We start from the raw sequence: 8,612 nt of genomic DNA, 5'->3' as shown, positions 1-8,612 counted from the left end.
GATTTGGGATTACTTTGTATTATAAAACAGAACTTTCTTTCTTCGAAGTCTAAAACCAAGATATATGTATATACATTGCATTTTGTAGGTTAGGTTGCTGTAAGCTCGCCGTTCCTATACGTATTAAAAATTTTAACTTTAAAAAAATATTTCCATTGTACAAGAGCATAACAAGAGCGTGATACAGGACATCAACACCGGATAAAAATAAAAAAAATAATACGACTGACAAAACAACTTTTGTGTAAAAACTTGACAATTTCTGAAATACTCAATTCAGGTATGGATATTTTGTCTCTTATTTTTACATTATATTGAAAAAATAAAACTCATTATCATAATTGTCAATTTTAACTAAAAAACTTGGTTTATTTCATTTAAAAATTCAACAATATTTAAAATTCCCGCGCGATTTTAAGATGTTCGACACACGGAAAAAACAAGGTGTGAACGGTCTCGGGCAGCTGTCTGACTGCACCGGACAGGCAGGCAGAGGTGTGATAGTACTCTAAGGAAACCGATCCAAAGATATTTTAATCGGGGATGGGTAAGTAGAATACCCTACGGTAATTTACATAGTTTTTCACGGTAAATTATTAGGTATCTTACGTGACTGGTTTCTTACACTATGTAAATTACGCGTATATGGGACTTTACGTTCTGCAGTTCCCGTTTCCCACCATAAATATAGCCTCTGAAACTTGCTGCCTATTGCAAACATTCTTTGAAATAAGTGAAATAAATCAACAAAATCACGTAGGTACATAAACTTATTATTATTAAATTGATCAATATTTCAGGATAGTAATAATAACAAAAATATAAATGTGAAAAATAATTACAAATTATGAAGGCATTATTTTGCAAAAAAAAAACATTGTGCTACATTTGGATGATTTTTATTTTTTTTTATTTACTTGTATACATTTAAAATTATTCTCATTGCATGGAATTTATGGGAGCCCGAAGTGTTTTTGGGTTTTGGTTTAGTTGACATTATTATTTTTTAATTAAAAATATTGGCATTGGAAAAAGAAGTCCTATGCATACCCGTACCAGAAATTCAAAAAAGCGAGGATATGCACAGTTCCATAGGTCCGCAATTTTTATGAATAATTTACAGGTTTTCAGTTACGCGAAACTACACATCCCTGATTTACTCTCTGTAGTCCCTGGCTCCGTTCCCTATACGCTGGCTCTTTGTCCAGAATCTGGACGCTTTCATACGATTGCAGATCAGCAGATTGCATGCAGAAATTTTGCAGGAGTATAAAAAATAGATAATAGAACATATAGTTACCATCTCTTTCACTCATAGGGACTTTCTGCATGCAATCTACTGATCTGCAATCGTGTGAAAGCGCCCTCACGGTCGTATAAACTTCACCAAAAACGGTGACTTTTCTGTTGCCAGAAGTACGTGCACACGCATGTGTAAAAGCACACTTGCGTAGTTTAAAACTTTCCGAGCGTGACGTGCCAACCGCACTTAAAAGAAATATGGCCGCATCCGAATTTTTGTTTCGACAGGTCGCTTGAACAAATAAATAATTAATAATCAGACAGGCTTTTGTGGAATAAAAAAATATTCGCCATGGAAGAGGTAGGTAGTACGTTTAAGAAAATATCAAATTAATTTTACCAGCACTATGCGTGCGACAGGTATTCGACGCGTTCGTAACAAAAACAATGAACATACAACTTACACCACTCTGAAAGTCTTGCACACTACACTTAAAACCACACCTATTGTAAACTTTCGCTTTTATACAGCGATTTTTAATATTAACATCCTTGCCTTCATGCAAAAACTATTAATTGTTCAATCATTATTTATTTACATTTGACTCGCGTTCACATCGGCAGCCATATTTTTTTTAAGTATGGTTGGCATGCCATGCTCGGGAAGTTTTGAACTATACGGAAGTGTGATTTTGCACATGTCTGTTGCGAACTTCTAGCAATAGAAAAGTGTTCATTTTTAGTTTCTGTTTCTCGTTCTCGCGTTCGCCTTCGCTATCACTATAGCAATCTTTGCTATAGTTGAGTCGGTTGGCTGGCTCTGTACGGCCTGTACGCTAAAATGTCATGAACACTCATTTACCTAATTATATTCAAATTGAAGAGAGCCTAAAAATATTCTATTTATTATTATTTTAAATTTTCGAGACAATAAATAAATGTAAAAAAATTCTTTTCGTACTTTAGAATTTTAGTTAACTTTCTAAAATTATTTTTAAAAATTAAACTTAAAATTTAAATGAAATTAAGATAAATTAAAAAATGTATTTAAAATACAAATCAAATAAAATTTTGTTGAATTTAAAATTTAAATAAAATTTAGCTAAATTCAACATTTAAGTGAAATTTAGGTGAATTTAAGAATTAAATAAAGTTTAGTTAAATTAATTTCTCGTCTGGTTTCTTTTCAAAGAGAAATTTTCTAGATACTAAGTAAATAAGTTTTAAAACAATTCTATTCGTACTTTAAGATTTATTGCAGTACAATTTAAAAAATTATTTTGTAAAACTAAATTTAAAGATTGAATACAATTTAGATCGTTTCAAAAAGTGAATACATGTTAGTTAAATTCAAAATTAAAGTAAAATTTAGTTGAATTTAAGTAAATTTCAGTTAAAATTGTAGATGTTGAATGGTGTTAAATGGTGTTAAATTTAAGTACAATTTAGTTCAATAAAAATGAAACTGTCGTTAAATTTTAAATTTGATTGAATTGAATACAGATATATGTGGGTTGTTTCTTGGCTCAAATAATGGAGAGCATTCAAATAAGCTGGAGAAATAAATTTAAAAATCCCTATTTTTATAATAAATAGTTAAATTCAACAAAAAAACTCAGGAAAGTAATTAGAACTCATAGTTCTAAAGTTTTTGGCTTGAAACTTTTCAGAAGTCGATAATGTCAAAATATAAAAGGAAGCGTTTAAACTTCAGCATAACTATTTTGCATGGAAATACTTTACTATCCCACAATTCTATTTCAAATTAGAAGTATGTTAGCAATTAAATAATTATTCCATTCAAAATGATTCAGTTTCGAAAATTGGATTATAACTTCAAAGTCTTTGAAATTAAAAGGTTTTAAATGAGAGAAATTTGAAATGAAAACAATTAAAATTACAGTGTAATTATTTTCTTTTAGAAGCGTATGAATAAAATAATAATTATTCAAAGAAACTAGTTTATGTAAAACCTCGTAAAAAATTGGCATTAATGTAAAGCCTTTGAAATCGAAAACTTTTTATAAGGAGAGGAATTTTAAATTGAAAGGTTTCAATATATTTTCAATTTAAAACATTCAAATTGAGTAATTTTATAAACAGAAATTTTAAGAATTGTATTATTTGAAATTTTTTCATAGAGTTGATAAATTGAAAATCTACCCGTCTAGGGCGCGCGACGGTTGAATCTCGCGCTTCGTGCACGGATATTTATTCTTTGCATTTGGAATGCTTGAAAAAAACTTTATCAAAAAGATCTCTTTTAGATTGCAGTATTTATATGCGTCTTCATATTCTGAATTGTCTACTTAATTAAGTATAGTCAAATATTAAGTTTCTCAAAGCTCTGTAGGCTTTTAGGTACACATTCTCATCGTGACACTCGCGCTGCGCGCTCGATTTCCGACAGACATTTGTAAAGAGGTTTTGTTGGATTTTTTTCTCGTAACGTTCGTCGTTTTTCCACACATTTTTTTATTTTATTTTTTCAACGTTATTTTTCACAAATAAAACAAATCTTTTTTCGTATCCTACATAATTTGTCCACGAAATGGATTTTTTTATTTTCGATTATTTTTTGTGCAATCAAAATTTGAATTTTAGATTTTTGAAGAAAATTCAAAAATTTGTTATGATAATCTTGTAGGGCTTTCAAAAACAAATGTTTTTCTTCTTATGACTTTTTTTCATATCGTGCGTTTTTTGGATTCAAATTTTGATTTTTCGGTTTATTAAAAAAATTTTGAAAACGCTATAAATCTGAGAATTTTTTTTTATCGAAAAAAGTCATAAGGATAAATTTTTTGTTCTTTTAAATACTATGAATATCCGTACATAGAATTTTCAAATTCAGAAAAAAAGTTGTCTTAAAAATTTTCAAAATGCGCTCACTTTTTGAGTTTTTATCAAAAATGGCTGGTTCACGAACTCATCCTTTCTTTTAGGACCTAAAAAAAGTGTGCCAAAGATGAATTTGATTCGTTCATTTTTTCGCGAGTTATCGTGTTTACGGACGGACGGCCGGACGGACAGACAGATAGACGCCATCGTGAAAACCTGATTTTCGGATTCAGGTGGTCTCGAAACGTGGAGATCCGTTAAAAAAGTGTGATGTCAAATTTCCGTCAATTCTAATACTTTCTCAATCATAAATGATGAGAATGTAAAAATACAAGCATTAATATTTTTAAAATTTTGAATATGCCTCAAGTATAATCTGATAAATTTAAATTATTTAATTTTGAAAGTTTTGAATTGAAAATTGAAACGCAGAATTCTAAATGTTTGCATTTGGGCATTATCAGATTTTGGAGGCCATTAATTTAAGCCTAATCAAGTTAGAAGGCTTACAGTTGTCAATTTTACGATATTAAACCCTTATATTCAAAACCAAATTGAATTTCAATGTTAAAATTTTTAATTGTTTAGGATTTGATTCTTAAATTCAGAATTTGTTCAATGCTTTACATTTTTAATTTTATACTTTCAATCCTTTTTGTTTAATTTGAGTCATCGAGAAAAAAATATAACATTTTAGTAGATACGACTTTTTTTTACGTAAGAAATTAATTTAGGAAATACCCCGCGCGCCAAGGTGAACAACCCGCCAAGAGGGAAAAATGGGTTAAGCCAAATCTGCTGTTTGCGTGAAGAAACTCACTATCTTCGTTTTGACGTGAGTCTTCTTTACGTATACGCTGCAACGCGAAAATGACTCTTACGTCAACCTTTAGAGAGTAACTTTTTTCTCCAAGACGGCAGAAATAATCACGGCTTATCTCATTGAAAAAAATTAATTGATAACCAAATTTCGTCACTTATTTATTACATGAAAACATTTGTTTTTGTTTACAAGATTTAAGAAGTAAGAAAAAAATCTTGATTGGAATATATTGATTTTTGAATAACAAGAAGCTTTAAGCATTATAACGCTAGGCGTAAATAATTTTAACATATCTTCCTTTTTAATTTAATAAACTCAATATTAAAATGGAAGTTTTAATATTGTCAGAAATAAATATTCACTTTAACTTCAAGTACCTAGATGACAGTTTTGACTTGTCATGTTCATTGTAATTTTTACATTATGTCTAATTTTCTACTGTGTTATGAATTGCAGTTAGAAGAAAGTTGTGAATAATACAATAGAGCGGAATTAAACTTCGGTTTACAATCAAGATCTTTGAAAAGGAGTATACAATTTTTGAAAGAATAAGCCTGACAAGAAAGTGCCAGATTATGTATTTTTTGGTTAGATTCATAATTTTATTCAAATATGAAATTCCTTCCTAATTTCTTTTTAATTATGTAAGAAATAAACATTGTTAATATCTTTTTCAAATAAAAAAGTGGGGTTTTTTGCATGATTGTTGTTATTTTTCTTTAAAAAAACCTTTTTTGTTAATGAGGTAATTAATTTATAATGCATAAGCCTTTAAAATTTTATAAAAGAAACTGAAAGTTAATCCAATATTTAAATTATTAGAAAATAAATTTATTTACGAAAAAATTTTAAAAAGCAAGTTTTTTATTAAAGGAAAGAATTTAAAATAAATATTTTAGCAAGATCAAAATTTTTTAATGGAATTAAATATGCAAACAGTTAAACAAGTAAATGCAAACAAAAACTTAATCGACCGCCTGGAAAGTATAACTTTCTATACATGACCGGTGGAGAACATTTTAAAGTTTCCAGTTATTTTTCTCAATAAATACAAAATAAAGAAATAAAGGAAACTAATTAAAAAACTAAGGAAACTTATATATTTATTAAAAATAAAATCAAAACAGCGTCAAATTCTTTTAAAAATTATAGACTATTGATGTACATAATAGTTCTGTGAATTTATAGCACTGATTTATATTATTTTTCATGGTTGCGGTTTAAAAAATGTAATTAGCTCATGTATTAAAACAACAAAAACACGAAAATTATGGCAATTTTTATGTCAAGTTTTAGTATTAAATGATAATAAACAAAATTAAGCAAACTTTTTTTGTAAGAATGAGTTACTTCTTATTTCAATTTGAAAAAATGGTTCATATTTGTAACATGACCTTAGCTAAACTGTAGAAGCTAGCCGTAATTTCCTTTGACTTTCGAAAATACTTCTTAAACTTTACAGCTGTTAAAAAACTCATATACCACTTAATTCACTAATATTTAAAAAAGCAACATTTCAGAAGACATTTGTCTAGGTCTATAAGGAAGTTTAGGAAAAAAAAATTTTTGTAAGTTTTTATAAGGAAATTTCTTTTCAGAATTTTTATTTCTTCAACCAGAAAAAAAATAGTAAGGACATATTCAACCACAATTCTAGTTGATTTAACCAGACAGCTTTTTTAGATTATTTAAATTTAAATAAAACTTAACTGTATCTTCAAATTCTACCGGTATGTGGTGCAACTAATTTCATGCCGTATCTAGGACCTAATATCTTTGGCTACCACCAGCCCCATACATCGCCCCCACTTTTCTGTTTTCTTACGCTCCGGAGGGCAAATAATTAGAAACTTGATGATGGTTGCAAATAAATAAAAAAAAAAGATGAAAAAATAAGTCTAACTATTACAAATTATTTAAAAAAAGAAAAAGTCATGAAAATATGTAGTTTAATATGAATAAAATTTAATTTTGATATACATTTTGAAAGCAGTTCGAACTTTATATTTTTGTGATTTATTTTGCCTATATTATTGATTTTATTGTTTGTTAAAGTTAAACAAAAATATTTTTTGTTGAAATTATTAATGTAGCTAATGAAAAAATTAATAATATCAAAGACCTCAATGACAAAAACATTTAGAACATATACATGATCAGAAGAATCAATAAAAAATATATGACGTATATTGTATATTGAGGAAATAACTTGGTGAAAAGTTAATGAAAAGACTAATAAATGAGAAAGTAAATTTAATATTATTTAATATAATGTATATATTTATTTAAATTGAACCGAATATCATATATACATTTATACAGTGCAATCATTTATTTCTTGCTCAATCTTGAAAGCTTTTTTCTCGCTGCATTCAACCCCTAATAATTTATTTAAAATGTTTTATTTGAAAGAGATTTTGAATTAAATAGTTAATCATATTATTGCAAATCTCATTTCTAAAATGAACAGACTATAAACTATTAAACTCTATAAACAAACGTACCGTACTCATGACGGAGTGTAGAAGGAAATTCTCTATTTGTTTATTAATCATTTTTTTACTCAAAGCATGGGAAAACTTAAATATTGTACATAAAAATTTTTTACGCTATGATAACTGATCAGGAAAACTTTATATTGTCTAAAATTAATGCTTAGGACTCATAAAATATAAATAATTTGTTTATCATTCCATTTATTTGTTGGAAACAAATTTGATAAATAAATAAATAAATAGTCTTATTATCGGTAAAATTTTTTGGTGCTAAAAGTGCTTCAATAACTATTGTTATAAACCATTCTTGTGGCAAAATATTATAATTTTATAATTTTGGTCCTTTCGCAGAGAAGTTTTTTTTTACACTGGAAATATTTTAAGCTGTTGCGCGAATAACTGCTAGTCACATAAATATGTGAGAAGTTAACAATAACTATTGTTATGAATAATTCTCGTGACAAAATATTCAAATTTAAGGTTTTCTAAAAAATTTTATTTTCTTTAATCGCTACAATGGCTACGGATATTCCTAAAAATGTATCTTTGATCATATTTAGTGGAATATGACAACTTATATGTTTATAAAGAATTTACATAAAAATGTCCCAATGTTTGCAGTATCACTCGGAAAAAGTCGGGGTTTCAATCGTTATAGATTGGAAATGAATCATAACACTGCATGCTATGATTCACTCAATACAAAATCTTTTGACAATAACCCACCGACTTGGCCGTCGAAGAAAATTTAAATTGGATAAAACCTTAAGTTTAAATATTTTGTCACAAGAATTATTAATAACAGTGGTTATTGTTAACTCTTCTAATATTTTTGTGACTAGCAGTCATTCGTCCAATAGCTTAACATTTCCGGTGCAAAAAAAAATTCTATGCGAAAGGGCAAACATTTTAAATTTGTTTATCTAATTTGTTTACAAAAATTTAAATTGTTATATTTAATCAGATATTATTAATTATTTATTATTCTAAGGAATACCTAAAGTCGTTCTGGTCATTGAAGGAAATTATAATTTGAAAAATCTCAAATTCTAATATTTTGTGCGTCATGAGTACAGTACGTTTGTTTGATTTTAATAGCTTATGGTCTGTTTATTTTAGAAATGAGGTTTAAAATAATATAATTGGCTATTTAATTCAAAATCTCCTTTAAATTTAAATTTTTAAATAAAATTATTAGGGGCTGAATGCAG

This window comes from Belonocnema kinseyi, chromosome 2 (genome assembly GCF_010883055.1).
Source record: "Belonocnema kinseyi isolate 2016_QV_RU_SX_M_011 chromosome 2, B_treatae_v1, whole genome shotgun sequence".
In the NCBI taxonomy this organism is placed as follows: domain Eukaryota; kingdom Metazoa; phylum Arthropoda; class Insecta; order Hymenoptera; family Cynipidae; genus Belonocnema; species Belonocnema kinseyi.
Note: the sequence above shows the minus strand (reverse complement) of the source record.